The 21,845-nt window shown below is 50.1% G+C and overlaps 1 long non-coding RNA gene across 1 annotated transcript; it reads right to left on the reverse strand.

Annotated features, from left to right (window-relative positions):
- Positions 1–430: 430 nt before the first annotated feature.
- Positions 431–4,268, reverse strand: LOC133903764 (uncharacterized). The gene is made up of 7 exons (XR_009907337.1): positions 4,161–4,268; positions 3,993–4,080; positions 2,862–3,114; positions 2,523–2,775; positions 2,222–2,367; positions 1,679–1,771; positions 431–1,591 (listed from the first exon to the last, which is right to left on the reverse strand). It is a non-coding gene; the product is annotated as an uncharacterized LOC133903764 (long non-coding RNA).
- Positions 4,269–21,845: the final 17,577 nt, after the last annotated feature.

Genomic DNA, 21,845 nt, shown 5'->3' on the forward strand with positions numbered 1-21,845 from the left:
CTTGGTGATGATACTCAGAAAACCGTCATAGATTGTGAAACATTACATGACGATTACGTCACCATCACTAAATGAATTTCATGATGATAACACTATTGTCACCAAATGTTGGCATTCTGTGACGATAACTGTCGTCATGGAATGTGTACTGAAATGTCACAAATTTCTCTACAGAAATGGCTAATCTATGACAAAAAAATCGTCATACAAAGTATGTTTGCTGTGACAATACATTTCATCATAAACATCTTTGTATCATCATGGAAGCTCATACAAACATACATGGATGACGAACAATAATATGTAATTAATTGTCACAGGATTGCTCATAGGACCATCAGAGCACCATATCAACAAGCATTAATAATATTATCCATGCAACACAGGCCATTACAACCATACATACATATCACTATACATAAGTATTCACCATCCTACTAGGATTCCAGAGTTATCACAAAGTAAAGAACACATAGAACAATGGTTACGAGCTACACATTAAGTGCAAAATATTGCATGCCTTTAACCTGTCATGCATGTAAGTTACACTTCAAAAGCTTCTCAAGCATCTACCATGCCATTTCATTAAAAAGATGAGTAACCTGAGCTTTAGATGTTCAGTGATTTGCTCAAGAGTTTCATAACAAGTGCATCAATTGTTTCTTGCTTTTTCTTCAAAATGGCCATGTCCTCTTCATGCCATTTGTTTGATTCATTTGCTTCTTCAAATGAACAATTTCTTCCTGCTGAGAACCAACAGTTTCACGCAGCTCTTACTCATTTCTACTCGCATTATTCATCTGTAGAGTTTGTTCTTGAACCAACTGTTTAAGTTCTCTTATGTATGCAACAGATGTATTGGTACCAGTTTGGTTTGAACCTCCTGAGTGAATGCCCATATTCACCAAAAACTTACTTGATTTGTTGTACTTAGATATAACTCAACCTACAATTTCATCTACAGGTTTTGGGTATTGACCTTCTTCTGGAATTTTCACAATTGCAGTCTCCATAGCATCCTGAAATTGAATTCAGACAATACGAATATGTAGGATTATTCTATACAGGGTGCATAAAGCTCCTTTTAAATAAAGCATGAAACAATTGGGTATGAACTAAAATTTGATGAAATGGGATGATCACAACATAAATAATTCTAGTTGGGTTTTACACAAATCCATTTTTCATATGAGAAGCAAAATTTCCACCAACAACAAGAATTAAAAATACTCATCCATACTATCCCTGTTGAAAAATGGGTTGCCATTAGGATCTAAACATGAGTACAAACTCCACAGTTTGGGCAGATGTAATACGTCTTAAACAAATCGGGCTGCTACTTGGCATGTCATAAAATTAAATTATTCTATAACCCTCCCATATGAAGAACACAACACACTAAAACAACAATTTGGCTTTCCATGTAGATCAACGTATCATTCAAATAACATCACACATGTACAATTTTATATTTGGCAAACAATATACTTACAATTACTTCTTGTACATCATCATTGTAACCCTTTGTCTTGTTGAAGTGGGTAGCCTTCAAAAGATCCATCAAATTAGGTTCTTCCCCATTATTTTGGTCCTTTCGCATTGAATATAGAAGTATATCAAAATTGTGTTGGTTGATGGTTGTTATATTGTAATGAGCTAATCAACAATATTAACTTACCAAGGAGAATCTTTTAGCAACATAACTCTGAGAACCAGTCGTTTGGTGAAGTCGGACTTTTCCTCGATTTTGTTTGTTCTTTTGAGATGTTGCCTACAGATAATGAAAAGTCCATGTAACAAGCTATCAAATCAACCTAGGTAACAAACTATCAAATCTATGGATATCGACATATATCAATCTTTTTTGGGGTTGCTAAAATAGATGAATGAAATATTCAATCAGCTATGCTACATAATGCCCATTGCAATACTCAAACATATATAGTAAAGTGGGCTTTTGATAAACATGGGATGTACACTACTAAGTCAATGTACATATTTTTATCTTTAGGGGTATAACTAGTAACAGATTGAGGAAGCTTGGGAAGAGTAAGTTGCCTCTTAAAATCAAATCTTTCTTTGGCTTGCTTTCCAAGATAGGTTACAAATTGGGTGCAGCTCAAAAAGAAAAAAAAAATGTAAAAGAAGCAAAAATTGTATTATTTGTGCAGTACTAGAAACTACATATGAATAAGCAAAAACATGTACCACTCTTTCACACCTTGTGTTTTGGATAATTCCACTTCTGCACAAGCTTTGCCGAATCTTCTTGAGTAATATTTGGTGGGTTTTTTAGAGTACTTCGTTCTCCCGAACATCATTGAAATATTTCCTTTTCAGCCTATAACGCTATTGATGGACCCCATCCTTCAGTAAATCAGAACATACTTTTTTAGTTATGTTATCAGCAACATCCATGTCAAAGCATATCTAATAGAGTAAATATAGCATTGACTCAGTATACTTAAAATGCCCATCTAAAAGTTGAATGAGCAGCGAAGTGGAGGAAAGTTGGGACTCACAGCTAGGTAGCTCAAGTGATCGTAAAGGATATCTTATTCATTTTATTCTTATAATCCTTCCAATGTGGGTAGATAGGTACATGGTTCCGCACCACCATGCCAGACTCTGAAGCTAGGTTTGTTGCTTGCACAAGCTGCTCAGGTCGTTTCTTCCCTTCGACAAATGATTGCCGCATTTTACAACCCATAGATCTAGTAAGCTTGTTTAGCCCTCTCCCCCAGGTCGGGTTTCGGTGTTGCCTGGGATTTGGTGCTACAAATAAGTTCACATATTTACAATGGATGAGAAGTATGTTTGCAAGTTAGAAATTGGAATGAAAATACATTACAGTTTCCTACCTTCATTAAGCAATGGCATCTCCTCCTCAAATAGTCTAGCAGTATCACTAGCTTGGTCGACGAGAACATTCATGCTAGAAGTTCCCTCATTTGCATCACTACTTGGTTGAGTCCTCCTTTCTTCAGGCACATGTGTGTTGGTTGATGGTTCTGATCCAAACCTTGTAGATTTAGAACATGGACCACCACATGGGGAGTTTCTTGATGCCCTTGGGTGTCTTGATCTAGGAGGCATTTGAGAAATGTTGTAGGCCTACATAAGACAAACAAATAGATATTATATATTTTTTGGCCAACAATATAAAAAGCAACAACAGAAGAGTCTCATAGCTAGTAGAATTAGTGAGCTGTACTAGATAATAAAGAAAATAAATTTAAGTGAACATCCAGTTCCAATACCAAAGTTTACAAAAATAAGTTACTCAATCTTTGACCTAGGAGATATGTTCACCATCGCCATTTCCTCTTCCTCTTCTAAACTGGCATCACCTTCTGTTGATTCGTTGTTCTCATTATCAAGAGGTTCATAGTCCGATGCAGATTCTTCACTGTTATTTTTCTTGATTGGCACTATTCTATAGTCATTTTTCCTTGTAATGGACAATTCATTCAGAAGGGATTTTACATGATTCAAGCCAAGTGATTCCTTTTTTGCATAGTTCTTGCTGATATTCTTACGCCTCTCCTCCTCGTATTCATTAATTGACATTGCTTACATAGACCAATAAGGATAATGTGAGTTGAGTTAATGATATTCTAATAAGGTGCTAATTTGTTCTTTATCAGAGACAAGTACTAACTCAAGCTAACAAGTCACAGATTCACAAAATATCACACAACAATTCCAGAATGAACATTCAAAGGAAGCATGTAATATTCTAACGCAGAAGAGTGCATATTCCAGCCAAGAATAAATGTGAGCAAATGATTTGGGCCAAGGAAACACAAGCAAGGCTCCTGACTGCAAATCAGTAAGAACATAGAGAAAATTATTGAAAAACCCTCCATAAACCACATCACTCCCTTCCCCTACTCCCCAAGTTCTCACTATGAACAAAAAATCAGAACAACTTCTTGTTCGTTTCAGAAATAAATATATGTTTTTTTTGTGAGGACAAGGAATTTGGTTACCTGGCAGTGAGCAGGAGGGCAACTTTCTTGTGAGCTCGTTCGGGAAGGCCAGTCAAAGCAGCCTTTTCGGTGGACAAGAAATTAAGACCTAGTAGTGTACAGAAATTAGATGCATCTATAGGAAGCGACCAAATAAACCAAGAAATATGTAGAACTGACCAATATTACCTTCACTTCTAGATTCAATGGCCTGTGACCTCCATAGCTAAATGACTGCTGCGCTGTCTAGCGATGGAGGCGAATTAGGGAGTGAGGGACGAGAAGATGGGTAGGGGAGGCGATTTGGGGAGAGAGTGAGGAGCCAACGGAAGGGAGAGGCATGATTTGGGGAGAGTGGGAGGAGCTGCTGGGAGGATCCGGATCCCCTAACTTCAGGGGGATGAAGTCACGAGTGAACAGTAATTTGTGAGTAGATGAACAGTTCTTTGACGTCAATTAATGTATACCTAAGACCATTGCCGGAAGATCTAAAAATATTGTGGAATGAAGGGGCGCAAGGATGGGATATATACAAAATAGAGAATTTCATGCTACGTGCCTTATTGTTCTGCACGATCGATTTGCCTAAACTACGTAACCTTTCAAGTCAGAGTAAACAAGTAGACACAATATGCCCTCATTGCTTAGATGGTACCGCGAGTATGTGGCTACCCCACTCGCGTAAAATGGTGTTCATGTGCCTCCGTAGGTTCTTTAACAAGTATCACCCGTACCTCAACATGAAGGAAAATTCGACGGAATGAGGGAGAGAGAGATTTATGTCCAAGGCACTACAATGGTCAAGAGGTGCACAATGTGGTTAAAGATCTCGATCTTGTGTTTGGAAAGGGGAGTAAAAAAAATCTAAGGATAGCAGTGGCATGTGGAAGAAGAGATCAATATTTTGGGAGCTACCGTATTGGAAGCACCTTGAAATTTGCCACTGCATCGACGTCATGCATGTAGAGAAGAACGTGTGTGAAAGATCAGTTGATCTTTTACTTAATATTCCAAGCAAGACGAAGGACGACCTCAACGCAAGGCTTGACTTGTTGATTTAAAGATCAGGCCCGAGTTAGCACCTAAGCCCTCCAAAAAAGGGAGAACAAGTGTCACACTCGGTTTTAAAACTAAAACCAAATGTAAACTATATGTATGCCAGGATCAGTTTATACATACATATAGCAATGTCATTAGTGGATGATAGACACAAGCTCATTACAATGTTATCTATTATAAAATGACCACAGTATTCTAAAGAAAATTATATGGCAGTGGAAAAGAAACACAATGCACTGCCCACTTCTCAGGTAGACGACCGGAAGCTCCACAAGCATAGAACTTTGCATCGTCTTCAAGATATTATTCATAAGCTTCACATTCTGAAAAGCAAGTGTTATTATTTCCAATACTCAATAAGTGGGGGAGAAGTATGACATGAAGGCTAAAACCAAAATTTCCAATCCTCTAGGGTTTAATTTGCATAAAGGCCAATTTTTGCCTAAAGCTACAGAAAAGCAGTTTTATTTTAAAAAGGAAAGTAGCACAACAGATCTCCTTTACCTCTGAGAATTCAACATTTTTTTAACCATGGAAAACTTCCACCCGACTAATCATGTGAGGGTCCATGCCACTCATAACTGTGAGCACGGCTGAATATTCAGTTTGACACTCTGCAGAGGTTGTACAGTTTACCCATGAGTTGTGACCAACTCTTTTACCGGTACCCGCCAGTATCTTACACACTTTTGAGGTGTGCACCAAGAGATCACTACGAGGCTTTTCCAAAGAGTCTCCCAGTATGCACTTGCTCACTGAGGTTTCACCGCTATACATTAGTGGAGTAACCCTCCACCCCAAAAGTCCCCTCTTGTGCTAGGTAGAATCGGGAAGTACCCCTTCCTTCTCTACACATCCAATTGTCTCATACATCACTAGGAGAGCATCTAATTACTTAGCCAAGCCATACCATATAGGTCTCATGGTTGTACTGTTGTCATGGGTGGTCACTCTACGAACCGGTACTTATTATGGTCTGGGCAAGACAGCTAGTTAACCAACAAGGGTAAACACTAATCATATCCATTCAAGACAATCAAGCCTGGAACACATCAATAGGCACACACCAACATACCTTTCATACCCAAACCCTAGATTCCTGATTGCTAATTCGCTTAATAACAACACATATCATAATCTACTTTTATCTCAACGTTTAATTTCATAGCTCATGATTCCTCACCTACATACTACATGTTCATCTAAAATCATGGCTAAGCCGAAACATGACAATATTGAGAATATAGGCATCTACAAGTGTAAAACCTATATATAAATCTAGTGTTTGCTATACTACCCATTTCACCATAAAAACAGCAAGCATGTTTTGTGAACTAACTTTAAATGAAAACTGGGCTCACAACATGGTCAAGACACTTTCCTTCATCAAGGTGATGCACGGTTCCTTCAAAGTCTTCTTCCTGGAAATTCCCGAACTGCTCTTGAAATGATTCATCTACACGAGCACACAATCAAACATAAGAACTATACACTAAATAGTACTAAAACTTGGAAAACCCCCTATAAAAGATTCTACACGTCGCTACAAGAATTTAAGCACAAAGATCTCCTAAATCGGAGTTAAGAGCAAAACATTGTGAGCTTTCAAAGTTCTAGGGACTTTTCTGCAAAATTACCAAATTTTAGTGTTTATTTTTATACTGAAAGCTAATTATTTTGCAATTCATTACTTAAGCTGATGTCATAAATCAACAACAATTATTTTATAAGGGAAAAAGGGTGTGGACCGGGTCTATATGACCGGGTCAAGCATGATTATAACCTATAGAAAATTAAATTTATAAATTAATTTTATTTCTAATTGAACAAAAACCTATAACCCCTATTTAATTCTAACAAAATTTTATCTATTGAAAAAATTTGAAAGTTAGGGTGTTACAACGAGGCTTCCTCCTACTTGCTATAATCCGAAAAAGGCTGAGAGAACTGAACTGTGCTAGTGCTTGTATGGTGTGAGAGTTTCATTTAGTTACTCTGCCAATATCTCGAAACTTGTTTCAATGCAAGATTTGAAATTAGTTGGCAAGAAGTCGCATGTTGCCATGTGTTGATGACACATATGCTTTCTGTTGCAATCTGAAATATCCAGCCGACCTATCTCCAAGACACAATCACCAAGTTGTGTTACTTGTTCAACACATTTTCTCAAAATGTCATCAATCCCAAAGTAATTGATGTTTTACAAGCTGATGTGGTGAAGACACTATGGTACATGTTATCATTCACCTCGTGAGAGAGATAAAGATATAAGGCCTAGTATTCCTACGTCAGATGTACCCGTTTGAGAGGTACATAGGAATTCTCAAGAAGTAAGTACAGAATCGATCTCATCCAAAGGGCAGCATCGTCCAAGGTTATGCAACCGAAGAGATAGTCGAGTTCTGCATTACATGGAGCAGCTCAAACCAATATATGTGCCCATGTCTCCCCATGAGGGGAGATTGGATCGGAAGGGGACCATAGGTAGGAAATCAATCATTGCTAACTTTTTCACGTTATCTAAAGCCCATTTCATGGTCTTACAACATATGACTAAAGTATCTCTGTAAATCAACATGCATAAGGACGTGCTACGCAGAGATAATCCAGGACGTACAGAAGTTTGGATCACAAAACAGTACAATCGTGGCTTCAACAACTAGTTGGCAGCACAAGCCAGTAATAATAGTTCAATAGAGGACAATATTGGCTGGTTGGCAAAATGGCCAAGTCACACAGTTGTGACATTTGAAGCATACGACATAAATGGGTACACCTTTTATACCAGAGCACGGGATAGTAAGAGCATGGTACAGAATAGCGGTGTACGCATAGATGCCTTTCAGGCCAAATGTGGGGTCTGTGTGTACTATGGGTACATAGAGGAGATTTGGGAATTCGACTATGTACGTTTCACGATCCCCTCTTTCGGTGTCGTTGGGTCACATTCTCAAGTGTTTAGGTAGACAAGTACGGAATGACTATTGACCTCGAATGTGCCGCATACAAAAACGAACCATTTGTGCTTGCCAAGCAAGTTGTCAAGTCTTTTATGTGCAAGATCCAGCAAATCCAAAGCTTCACGTGGTCCTTCAGGAAATAACGATTTGAAAGGGGATGACCGCATGATGCTATACTTTGGGATGGATCGAGAACACAGTTAATAAAAATATGGCTGATAACAAAGATCCGATATAAACATGCAACATGATATGACAACCACATAATATAAATACTAGCACGGAGTACACGTACAACAGTAACACAGAGTCCTAGTACATAACACCATAAAACTAACAATGACATAGAATCCTACAAGTTACGTCCCCTCTTAGGGACAAGGCCCTCGATCGCATCTGTCCTGGGGACCCTGCGCCTCCTTGCTTGCACCTAGTGAGCTGAGTACGTTAGGCAGTCCGGTTGAATGAGCAGCCAGCGAGCTATGGAGTGGCATACTCATCCTAGGAGGGATGAGTCCCCGGGAGTGGTGCGCCTAGTAGCTGCGACGCACCAAGCTCGTCAGTCTATCTAAAGATAAAGTCATACCTAGGGAACTAACTAACGTCCCTACTAAGCAACTCCATGTAGCTACCCTGTGCCTCTACTTCCGGAGATCATCGATCTCTGCACATGGAATAAAAAAGAAAACATGTTAGCACCGATAAACCGTGACATACGTAACAATATGGCATGCATGAAGCGAATGTCATAACTACGTTGGAAGAGCAAGAGCTCGAAGGACTAGGGTCCACAGAGGAAGGGTTTGTTGCACCGCTGTTGGCATGGAAGTAGTCACCAACACCAGTGGAGGGTGGCCTAGATGCTATGACACCGTAGCGGGGGTCACCGGTGTCAGAGAATGAAAGCTGAGACAACGTGACACTGTAGTGGGGGTGACCAACCCTAGTGAAAGACTGTCTCGCCGTTGTAGGGGTCGAAGATGAAGTCCATGTCGAAGACGTCCTCGACGGCTCAGCGGTGAAGGTCGGAACTACCAGTCGATGCGGTAGCACGGTGAAGGTGCAAGACGGTCATGTCGGGATCTGAGCCGACGCTCATGGTCCCGTCGTAACGTCTAAGGGCAAACTGCAGCTCATCGCAAACGCCATGCTCATCTCTGCCATGGGGACCTCACCGCCACTGTCGAGCCGCAGTTTTGACGCACATGACTCAGCATCGATCTAGCGTAGTATGTCACTCTGCAAAGAAAAACTTCATTTTGGTTCACAATTTTTTAACTAACGAGTCTAGTCCATGTGTGTAGGATATGTGTCACACACACCTGCCACGTGCCGTGGAAACTCGGTCGGTGTGTACGTCACCCATATCCACGTCCGATGCATGAACCATGAGAGGTACTCCGCGTACACCTCCTCGGAGAGTGGCTGCTCCTCGTCCATGACGTGCTTGATAGCTTGGTCCCATTCTTTAACTCCACCTCTACATACACAATGCAAACACACTCATGGAATGAGCCCCCCTCTATGTCAACCTGTAGAAACATAAGTTCGTGAATACAAGGTGTACACGTGGGTCGTATGAAAATATATTTACAATGTTACGCACATGTATATGTTGATAGGCACCAACCTAGTCAATGGTAGCAGGCATGCCTAGAACTCCCCAAACTGCCGCATCACACGATGCGGTTAGTACTCCTCGATGCATATGTCGAAGACGAGAGCATGAGTTGTGAGCCAGTACTCCCGATCACGTATGTAGAACACCGAAATTCCAAGTGGAGCATGTTAGAGGGCCCTATGGTAGCTAAACCGCGTCGCTACCTCCGAGGCCCCCGCCAACGCGTCTACCTCCACAAGCCGACACAGCGAAAGTAGGCCAGTAGCATGCAACCTGCAAACATACTACAGTTAGTGACCAATATCATGCGTAAATCTGTATGAAACCGTAAATTCAAATTAACAAACCTCAGGATCCAATGCTCGTCAGTCCTCATGAGCTCATATGGCACAGGAGGTCAAAGTACCGGGAGGTCCTCAACCTGCACCACGATGCGGTACTAACGGTGTCTAATGTCGATCTGGGGGTCAAACAGCTATAGCTGCGCTAAACCTGCATGTTCACAAGTTATTTACAATTTTATATGCAAAAAAACAAAGAGTAAGAAGTGTCGACCGATATAGACTTGGTCTAAACTGATCTAGACTTATCTTTATTTTTGGGAACTAAACAAGTAAGCATCTAACATATAACATGATATAATAGATTGTTCAAATCGTACACAAATATGTGAACAAATCATAACATAACACGTTACAACCTCGCATATTGTGACCGTCTTGGTACTAACACAGTAAAGTACAATGGTGTGCATATGAATATCCACACACCACAAATTACAACATTAATCAATCTCAATGAGCTGACGATCAATGACTAGAGTACATCTCCCATCTGCAGTAGACCCAAAAGGACCTGTTTCCACGGGGTTGATATTTGGGACACCAACGGTATATTTCTTGTAAGTATGTACTGTTCTGTTGCACTTGCTGCACCGTTTCACGTGACGTCCAATTTTTGCTTCATCCATGTTATTATGGAGCCTCATAGTCCTCCGCTACCCCATCTTCTGCTTCATCTTGTCCGAATCAGGTATGAACACAACATTGGGCCCAGGTTCCTTCGCGAAAGAACCATAAATCCTGAAACCATAAACCTCATGATTCTAGGTGTCAAACAAAGCTTTCTTCTTGAAGTAGTCAGAGACGTACCTCCAAATCCTCATCACCGTCAGAGCACATGCGGCAATCACATGGGAGCATGACTTATGCAGTAGCATCGGCTTGTAGCAAGTGCAAATTCACCTGTCATCAAAGATGGTGCACTCATGGATAACTCTCTCATGCTTGCCCCCTCTCCTTCCTTTGTCCCTCCATAGAATTTTGTATCTGTGCTGTGCAGTTCCCATGATCTTCACCTGGTGCATCTTTGCCTTCTCCGCCTTGTCTTCCATGTACTTAGTCATCTTCGTCCCATAAATCATACTAGCATTATTCAACGTCGTGTGCACTATTGCATAGCGGTCCCTAAAATACTTGCATGTCCATTAAAGTATGAACTCTACAATCCCCACCAGCGGCTACCTGTCGGTGACACAAGAACCAGGGGTCCCCGAGTCCCGGGGCCAGAACAGCAGAGTACCACGTGGTGCCCTCCCGCAGGGGTTATCTCCCCGAGGTACGAGAAGACCAAGTCCTGGGAGAGGGTGCTCGGGGCCATGAACAGTGATCCCCGAGTACCCGAGTTCCCCGATGACCCGAGAAGACCAAGTTCCGGGAAGAGAGTGCTCGGGGCTGCGAAAAGTGGCCCCCGAGCACTTAAGTCCCCCGACGATAAGAAAAGCCAAGTACCGGGAAGAGGGTGCTCGGGGCTGCGAACAGTGGCCCCCGAGCACCCGAGTCCCCCAAGGACCCAAGGGAAATCAGTTCCGGGAGAGAGTGCTTGAGTTGGCCCTCGAGCACTCGGTTCCCTGAGGACCCAAACAGTCAGTTCCGGGAGAGAGTGCTCGGGGCCGTGAACAGTGGCCCCCGAGCACTCGGTTCCCCGAGGACCAAGAAAGGGCATATCCGGGAGAGAGTGCTCGGGGCGGCGAACAGTGGCCCCCGAGCACTCGGTTCCCCGAGGGCCTGAGAAGTCCTTCGCCGGTGGCTCCCACAGCGGCCCAACGGTGAGGTGTCAGCTGGTGAGAGGCCCGATGCTGCATTTCAGAGGGCGCGTGGTATGTCACTCCCAACTGCTCCCCCCACGCTTTCTGTCAGTCCCTGCCACGGCCTAGCAGGAAGGCGTGGGGACATTTAATGCACGAGTCCCATCCCGTGTCATCCGGCGCACCTCGGGATAACATCGTGAAGCCCAAGGCACCCCGCCTGCCGCCCTGCTGTGTCAAACCTGTTTTGACCGGGCGGGCACGCCGGGCTGCTCGGTGGCTGCCCGGTGGGACCTCCCCGCGGCGCCCGTTGAAGAACAATATGATGACGAACAAGACAAGATGGGGGCACGTTTTCAACCCTCCCCGTCACCTCGCGCAGCAACCCATGATAGTTGCTTTCCATTTATGGCATCTCGGAACTCGTGCCATCCTTTCTGGGCACGCTACCGCCCCGGCGGGTATATAAGCTGGGCGGGCTCCCCAGTGAAGGATAGGTTGGATCGAACCCTCGACAACCGGCGACAAACACCGAAGCATATATCAGCCGAAGAACAAGGAGCACGTAGCTCTAGACTAGACAAATATTCTTGTAACTCAGCAGATACTCAGAGAGACATTCTCAGAGAATTTATAGCATACACACAAGAGTAGGGTGTTATGCTCAGTGCGGCACGAACCTGTCTAAAAATCCCTTGAGCGTTTACTACTTCCTGCATCTGATCATTCCATTCCACCTGCATCTCATTTACACCCATTTATTTCACCTGCAAAAGCAGATTCAGAATCATCCCCCCGGCCGAATCTCAAAGGGGGTCCCTCCGGATCCCCGCTTGAGGAGTTCACCCTCCGATAGCTGGCGCGCCATGTAGGGGGGTTGCATCCCTGAATTCATTTTATTCTCTGCAGAAAAGATGGCAGGTGGACATTGTCTCCGACGCACTGGCTCCAGCTCCAGTGAAGAAATGGAGCCCCTTGCTCAAGAGGCCCCAGTCTCTGTTGCTCCTCAGCAGTAGCCACGGTCCGTCTGCACGGCGCTCCCCTCTCATGGAGACCCGCAGCACCGTCTCCTGCGCCGAGCAGCTTTACTCGGCGTTGGTCTCTGCTCGGGCCGAGGTCGAAGGACACCCGGGGGTCCGGGACCCTATTCATCCAAACCCCGACTCGCCACCGACGCCTCCGTTCCTACAAAGGAGGTCGTGGTGGGCGAAGACGCTTCCCAGGTCGTCCGAATCGGCGGTGACCTGGGTGAAAAATAGGAAAGCACGCTCGTCGCCTTCCTCTGGGCTAACATCGATGTGTTTGCATGGCAGCCGTCCGATATGCCTGGGACCTCTAGGGAGGTGATCGAGCACCACCTTGTTGTGCGCCCCGACACACGGCCGGTGAGACAAAAGGTCCGGCGGCAGGCGCCCGAGAGCCAGGAGTTCATCCGGGAGCAAGTAAGCAAGCTCCTTGACGCCAGCTTCATCCGAGAGGTCCTCCACCCAGAGTGGCTGGCAAACCCAGTCATCGTCCCGAAGGCCAACGACAACCTCCGCATGTGCGTCGACTACACCGACCTAAACAAGGCTTGCCCAAAAGATCCTTTTCCTTTACCCCGCATAGATCATATTGTAGATGCCACTGCGGGGTGCGATCTTTTATGTTTTTTAGATGCAAATTTGGGTTATCACCAAATCCGCATGGCCATAGAGGATGAAGAAAAAACTTCTTTTACCACTCCGGTGGGGACTTATTGTTATGTGTCAATGCCATTTGGTTTGCGTAATGCTGGGTCGTCTTTCTAGTGCATCGTGCGCATTACCCTTGACTCGCAGGTTGGCCGCAACGTCGAGGCTTACATCAATGATCTTGTGGTCAAATCCCGAGACCGCACCACCTTGCTGGATGATTTGGCCGAAACTTTCAGTAGTCTCCGCACTACCCGCTTGAAGCTCAACCCCGAGAAGTGCGTCTTCGGGGTGCCCGCAGGCAAGCTCCTCAGTTTCTTGGTCTCTAGCTGAGGAATCGAGGCCAATCCAGAGAAGATCCAGGCCATCAAGCAGATGCGACCCCCGGCTCGACTCAAGGAAGTCCAGCGTCTTGCCGGCTGCATGGTGGCCCTGGGGCGCTTTATCTCCAAGCTCGGGGAGCGAGGGCTCCCTCTCTTCAAACTCTTGAAGAAGACCGGTCACTTTGACTAGACACCGGAGGCCAAGCAGGCCTTCCACGACTTGAAGAAGTACCTCACCTCACCGCCCGTATTGGTGGCCCCCTCCGAGGGCGAGCCTTTACTGCTGTACGTCTCGGCCACTCCTCAGGTCGTGAGCATGGTACTAGTGGTGGAGCGCGATGAGTGCTCGGGGAAAGGTACTGGGTCCCAGCTCCCGGCCGCCCCCGAGCAGTCTCCAGTTCTCGCGGCTCCTCCTGAGCAAGGAGTCGAGCCCGAGCACTCGGTTCCTCCTGATCAGGGAGTCGAGCCCGAGCACCTGGCTCCTCCCGACCAGGGAGTCGAGCCCGAGTACCTGACTCCTCCCGACCAGGGAGTCGAGGCCAAGCACTCAGCCAGCCCCGACCACTGCGCCGAGCTCGGGGGCTGTGACAACCCTCGGGTGAAGCCACAGTCTGGGCCCGCCGTGTGCAGCGACCGGTGTACTTTGTAAGTGAAGTCCTCCGAGACGCCAAGACAAGGTACCCCCAAGCCCAGAAGCTGCTCTATGCCGTGCTCGTCGCTTCTCGGAAGCTGCGCTACTACTTCCAGGTGCACAAGGTCTCGGTGGTCACCACGTATCCATTGGGGCCGATCCTCCAGAACCGAGAAGGCACTGAGCGCATTGTCAAGTGGGCGGTGGAGCTGGCAGAGTTTGATCTACACTTCGTCAGTTGCCAGGCAATCAATCCCTGAGATCGATCGTGAAGAGATTTCCGCATATCCCGGGCACGATGCGCCCGGGTACTAGGTTATGCACTTCGACGGCTCCCTCACGCTGAAAGGCATGGGGGCTGGAGTGGTTCTCACCTCCCCAACGGGTGAAGTACTCCGGTACATCATGCAGCTGCATTTCCGAGCAACCAACAACATGGCGGGATATGAGGGCCTCATCGCTGGCCTCCGAGCCGCGGTGGGCCTTGGGATTCCTCACCTACTGGTCAAGGGAGACTCCCAGCTGGTGGTCAACCAAGTGTCCAAAGAATACCAGTGCACGAATCCTCAAATGGCGGTGTACGTGGCGGAAGTTAGGAGGCTGGAGAGGCACTTCGACAGCCTAGAGCTGCGGTACATATCTCGCCACGACAATGCTCTGGCCGATGACCTCTCTCACCTGGCCTCTTCCAGGGCGCACGTCCCTACCGGAGCCTTTGAAGAAAGGCTCACATGACCTTCCGTCCTACCTGTCGACCAGGACGAAGGGGAACCCTCAAGCCTAGTCGTGGGAACCCGGGCGGCGCCCTCAGTGGGGGATCCCGTCAGGGTGCCGCCGCCCGGTAAGTGCGCTACGCTTGTCGATAGTTCTCAAGATGCCTCGTGGATCGACGACATCCGAGAGTACTTGAAAGAAAATATCCTCCCCGGGGATGATGCCTCTGCCGAGAGGATTGCACGGCAGTCCAAACGCTATGCCATAGTAGACGGGGGTCTCTACCGGCGCGGCACGAATGGTGTCGTCCTGAAATGCATCACCTGGGCAGAAGGCGGTGAGCTTCTCACTGAGATCCACAAGGACCAGTGCGGTGGCCATGGATCATTCCGCACGCTAGTCGGGAAGGCCTTCCGGTAAGGTTTCTACTGGCCTACAGCTCTCCAGGACGCTTCCGAGTTAGTTCGGCGCTGCAGGGCGTGCCAGTTCCATGCAAATCAGATTCACCAGCCAGCTCAGGCTCTTCATACCATCCCCTGTCATGGCCCTTCGCGGTCTGGGGGCTGGATATCCTTTGTCCATTCCCCTGAGCAATCGGGGTCTATGAGTACCTCTACGTCGCCATCGACTAGTTCACCAAGTGGCCGGAGGCAGTCCCAGTCATCAAGGTTACCAAGAACAAGTCGCTTCAGCGTCCCGAACAGAATCATCACCGATAATGGCACTCAGTTCACAAGTGCCCTGTTCGGGGACTACTGCGAGGACCTCAGCATCAAGCTTTGCTTCGCCTCAGTTGCTCATACTTGGAGCAATGGGCAGGTCGAGCGTGCAAATGCTGAGATACTGAAGGGGCTCAAAACTAGAACCTACGACGTGCTCGCAAAGCACGGGAAAAGGGTCAATCGACGAGCTACCTACTGTGCTATGGGCCAACCGGACCACGTCAAGCTGCGCCACCGGGGACTCCTTTCTTCCTCGTATACGGCGCTAAGGCAGTCCTCCCCTCCGAGCTCACTCTTGGCTCCCCTCGGATGGATGCCTACTCCGAAGGTGAACAGGAACAACAAAGGCGTGACGACGTTGACTACTTGGAGGAACGCCGGCGACGTGCCGCCGTCCGAGCAGCCAGATACCAGCAAAGCCTGCGGCGCTATCAGTAGCGTCACATTCGGGCCCGATCACTCAAGGTTGGGGATCTAGTTCTCCGACGTGCTCAATCGCGCGGAGGAAGGAATAAACTGTCCCACATGTGGGAAGGCCCCTTTACCATAATCGGAGTCCCGCGACAAGGCTCGTTCCGGCTGGCTGCGGAGGATGGACAGCTACTCCCAAATGCGTGGAACATCAAGCATCTGCGCAAATTCTATCCCTAGGCAGGCATGTTTGTGCTCGGGCCAACCAGGCCGGGGTCCCAACCCCACCCAAGTTGGCCGGGGGCTACCACCAACCATGTAAGTTGTCACTTCTGTACAAAATTGTCAATATACACTTATGTCAAATTTCAAATTTTCTCTCTGGAATCCACATGTTTAATCTATTTGGTGAGATGCTCGATTGTGCGAGAAAAACACGCTTTCTCATTTTTCCCGTTGATAAAAACGAATCCCGATCGGTATGCGTGTAGGCAGTTGCTGCTGACCTAAGTCTATTATGGTAGGCTGTGGTGTTCGGTGGCATGGCAGTACCTCGAGCATCACTGAGCCTCTGGGGTTCTCGGGTAATCCTACCGCTTGAGCAAAGAGTGGTCGGGACCGCCTAGACCCCAGGGGCGGGCTGTCGGTGCTCGGTCTGGTCAATCCTATCCCGGGCACCACCGAACCATTGGACCTCTTGGTTATGCCTCTGTCTATATACTTCGCCGGTCCGGGTATTTGAGAGGTCTCAAGTCAAAAATGAGAGCAGTCTATAATGAGTACCGCACTAGCAGAGAGGACCAAACAAAGAGTCTTTTCCTATTTTCTCAAAGCTTACAGATCAACGATCGAGAATAAAGCAGCCCAACCGCAAGGGCCTCAGTGCCCAGGGCGCTGCTCGAGCCTATGGGGTCCTCGGGTAGTCCTACCACTCGGGCATGAGTGGTCGGGACCGCCTAGCCCCTGGCTCCCTCTCATGCTTTCCAGTGCTCAGGCACTCCGTACGAGGGAACCAAGTTCCTGGGTACCCCGAGCTCGGAGCGCACACCGCTCCTGGACCGGTCGGCCGAAAGGCTGACAACTGTCTGGTGAGTGACTAAAGTCATATGAATTTACATTCTTACTTACTCAGTAAACTATTGTTCCCGAGTTATCCTCGCGACCCTCGCATGCTAATCTGTTCGGCGAGATAGTCTCCTCACACACAAAACCCCGCCCACGTGTTCACTTTTTCCGGAACGACAGAAACATACAGTAGTCAGGTGTACCGTATAGACGGCAATGGCTGACCGAGGTCCTTCATGGTGGCCGTGGTGTTCGGCCGGCTTGGCAGTACCACGGGCACTACCGAGCCTTTGGGGTTCTCAGGTAATCCTACCACTTGAGCAAAGAGTGGTCGGGACCGCTAGACCCTAGGGGCGGACTGTCGGTGCTCGGTCTGGTCAGTCCTAGCCCGAACACCACCAAACTGTGGGGACCCTTGGTCGCATCTCCGCCCGCATGTGTCTCTGGTCTGCTTGTTTGAGAGGTCGTAGAGTGGAAAAGTGTTCACTGGTCGTGACGTGCTCCGTGCTGGATCGCCTCATCTCTCGAGCAAGGAAGTTCGTGCCTTTGTCTCTTGACTTAGCAGTTGCGGACTCGCGAGGGCTCGAGGGCTGAACGCTCAGTTGGTCCCACTACTCGGATGATGAGTGGTCGAGGTGACTTCACTCTCGGGGAAGGAAGGTCGGGCTCGGTCCGGCTAAGTGTTTCTCGAGACATCAAGTGAAAAGCGAAAAACGACATCAAGACAAGCATTGGAGTTTCGATCCCGAAGAAAGGCTTCTATTAATTCAAAAAAGAACCATTCTGGACGGGATCACTCCCATATTTACAATAGTCAAAAAACAAAAAATCTAATCTAAGTCGGCGGGCTCTGAAGGCGGCGAGGAGGCTTCGCTGCTGCTGCCGCTGCTCGGTTCTGGCGGTGGCTCCCGCGTGAAGCACGCCGCCACCTCGGCGGTGACATCCCGGACTGCTTCCTGGGCGGCCGCTTCCTCAGCCTCGACCACTCCGTGCCGGACCAATTCCAGTGAGAAGGCAGGGTCTCGGCTTCGGTAGCAGGCAAGGACGTGCTCGGCCACTACCTGGGCCAGAGCGCGCCCCTCCTGGGACGCCAGCTCCTGCACAGCCCTCGGGAGAGCCTTGCGGCGCCGGCTAATCTCCTCGAAGCCGAGGGCGAGGTGGTCGATGGTCTCTTGGTCCATCCCCTTCTCGCCCACGTTGACGCACCCGAGCCCGGCTACCCTCACGGACCTCCGTGCCTGACGAAGGATGTCTCGCATCATTAGCTTCATGTTGGCCCCCTCTCCTGGAGACCCGCATTGCCTCGGCCACGATGGTCTCAAGCTCATCCCTCGCGATCTGCAGCCGTTCCTCAAGGCTGATCCCCTTGGCCGCGCTTGTCGGGACACCGCTGGTGGCCGGGGCCTCGGCTTGTCACCGCTTCACCTGCTCGACTAAGGCAGCAAGGGTCCGCTCCCGGGCGGCAGCTCGGCCTCCCATTTGGCGTCCTGCTCCTCCCGAGCAGTAAGGGCCGCTGATGCCGAGGCGGCCTCCGCTTCGCGCCTTGAAATTTGCTCCTCTCGGGCATCCTGAGCCGTCACCGTGATCTCAATGTCGGTCTCGCAGATCGCGATATCCTCGTCCCGACGGTGGACTTCGGCACGACCACGCTCGAGCTTGTCGCTCCGGCGGGTTAAGTTTGCCCGGGCAGACTCCACAGATTTCTCGTGCTGGCCGATCGCATCTTCCCGAGCCCGGACTAGCCGCTCCCGAGCAAGCAGATCCGCGGCCTGCCGCCATGATGCCTGCTCCATGTGGCTGGCCTCCTCCTGCGCGACAACAGCTTCATCGCGCACCTCCTCCAATGCCTCCCGTTCTTCGGCCACCGCACGCATTGACCTCTCGTGGGTTGCGCAGGTCTAGGCGATGCGGGCCTCTAGGAGCCGGCTGACCTCTTCTAGCCGCCCCCTCTCTTCAACGAGGGCGGCGAGGTCCCTATCGAGCTCTGCTCGCTCTGCCGCCACGGCCGCCTCCAGCCGCCCGATAACCTCTCGGGCGCTTCCGAGCACGTCCGGGAGGGGTTTCGGGGCCTGGCTCAACGACGGCCGGGCGCTGGGTCCCCTGTGAGCCCTCTCTGCAGAGGCGCTCAGGGTCCCCGATGACTGCCACGTCGGTGCCACCCTCGCCGCGACCACTTCCACCGCAGCCGCTTGCTCCGCCCTGGAAATGCTCAGGGCGGGCTCGGACGGCCCTGGCTGCTCCGGCGCGACCACTGCCCTCGGCTCAGGGCAGGGCGGAGCCTGCGGCTCTGGTTCTGTCGGCGTGCTCGGCTCAGGCATGGGCATGCTCGGCTAGGGAGCCGGAGCCGGCCTCGGCACCTCTGGCCACCTCTGGTCTCCGGCGGGGTCCTTGGGCGGCCTGAAAATGGTGAAGGTTAGTACCCTAAACTGATATCTGGGCAAACACGCTCGGGAGAAGAAAAGAGCTTACGTAGACTTCAGTCCGCGGTACTGCCACCGGGACTCTGGAATTTTGAAGTCCGGGCACTGCGGCTTCGGCCCAGGGTCCGCCTTCCTCCTCTTAGGTGGGGGGCTCTGGCCACCGGGTCATTGAGGGGCCGCCATGGAGCCTGCCTCCGGCGGCGGGTCAGCTCGGGCGCCCGCTGTTGTGCCGCCGGCCCGACCTTGGTCTTCAGGCTCCCGCACCCTGGGCCTGGCCCTCATCCCGGACTCTGCGCCCGATGACTGGCCGCCCCGGCGTCCCTCCTTCGCGCCGCCCGCCGCCGGCCACTGCCGTGGAGGCGACGGCGATGACGAGGACGATAGATGGGGCATGAACGCCTGGGGGCATTTTCCTTTGTCCCCCGGGGCCGCCGCTCTGCTACCGGCGGCACCTCTACCTCCGGCCTGATAGCTGCTGCCTGCGACAGCTCCACGGTCGGCCTGCGACAGCTCCACGGCCAGCCTGCGGCCTGCCACTAATCTGTGACCTGCCGCCCGTGGCATCCCCACCGCCGGTCCGCTGCGCGCCGCCCGCCTCTTCATCCACCCCGAGAATCTGGATAGTCCCGGGGTTTCGGCGCCCCGAACGGTCCACTAGACCCTGCGCGTCAAACTCCGGCAGCGTCGCTTGCAGCGCCACCTGGCCCGGGTCCACATAGAGCGCCAGCTGCTCCCGGGGCAGGACCGCCCTGGGGAGGTCTTCAACGCCGGTCACCACCCTTAGCAGGGCCGCCAGCGCTCCCTCATCCATGTTCTTGACCTCGCCGATCTAGGTCCTGGTGATGTCGTTTAGGCCCGTGTACATCCAGGAAGGGCGGGCCCGTTCCCGCAGGGGTGCCAGTCCTCCCACTTGCTCCGCAGTATCTGTGGGATGTACAGCTCGGCCAGCCCGTCCCGCAGCCGGAAGTTGCAGCAGCCAGCGATGTCCACGCCGGAGGATCCTCTCTTCTTCCCGGCCGGCCGCAGAATAAAGAAGTGGCGGAACAAGGCCACCGACGGCGGCACTCCCATGAACACTTCGTAGAAGTGCGCGAAGATAGCCAAGATGACCACTGAGTTCGGACTCAAGTGGACCAGCTGGATGCCGAAGGTGTCCAGCACTTGGAGGAAGAATGTGGAGAACGGCGGCACCAGCTCGGCGGCGACGAAGGAGACGAAGATGACGACGCGCTCCGGCCGGTCCGTGATGGGCGGGAAGCTCGCCGGCGAAACCACCAACACCTCCCGCTGGCCTTCGGGCACCATGAGTTTGCGTACCTTCTCCACCCCCTCCTCGTTGACGATCCTCGACTCCGGTAGCATGCTGTCGGGCCCCTTGTCACGGCGGCTGCTTCTTGCCCTCGGCATTTTTTCGGGGGTGGGGAGTGTGCTGGAAAGGGTGGGGGGAGAGTGTGCTATGGGACGAAGGAAGGGCGAGAGCTCTCGAGCGCAAGGAAGAAGAAAGCAAGAGTGTTGATTGCAAGAATGGCGTAAAGGGGCAACGGTTCGCTCCCCTCTTTTTTTTATATCCTGGGGATTTCAAACGGCGCTTTCTGCGGCGCATTCGGCGAGACGAATTTCCTCGTTCGGCGTGGGTGCCAGGCGGATCTCCCTCGATCCGTGCGGTTGCCAGACGCACTATCCTCGATCTACGGGGTTGCCACGCGCGCCGCCCGTCTCGTTATCACGTGCCTCGGGAGTCGGATGGACACGCGTCCGTTCGGTTCCCCGCTGGATCGTACCTAAAGCCTGGGCCAGAGAGACCGGCACCTAAAAATAGGCCACATGGCATCGGTGCTGAGATCGGCCTCAATGAAGACGAGGGCCCCATTCGCAGTCTCAGGGCCATCGCCTACCAATGGGCCCGGGGGCTGCTATTGGTGACACAGGAACCAGGGGTACCCGAGTCCCGAGGCCAGAACAGCAGAGTGCCACATGGCGCCCTCTCGCGGGGGTTATCTCCCCGAGGTATGAGAAGACCAAGTCCCGAAAAAGGGTGCTCGGGGCTATGAATAGTGATCCCCGAGTACCCGAGTTCCCCAATGACCCAAGAAGACCAAGTCCCGGGAAGAGAGTGTTCGGGGCTGTGAACAGTGGCCCTCGAGCACTCAAGTCCCCCGACGACAAGAAAAGCCAAGTACCGGGAAGAG

The sequence above is a fragment of the Phragmites australis genome, chromosome 21 (genome assembly GCF_958298935.1).
Source record: "Phragmites australis chromosome 21, lpPhrAust1.1, whole genome shotgun sequence".
NCBI lineage: Eukaryota > Viridiplantae > Streptophyta > Magnoliopsida > Poales > Poaceae > Phragmites > Phragmites australis.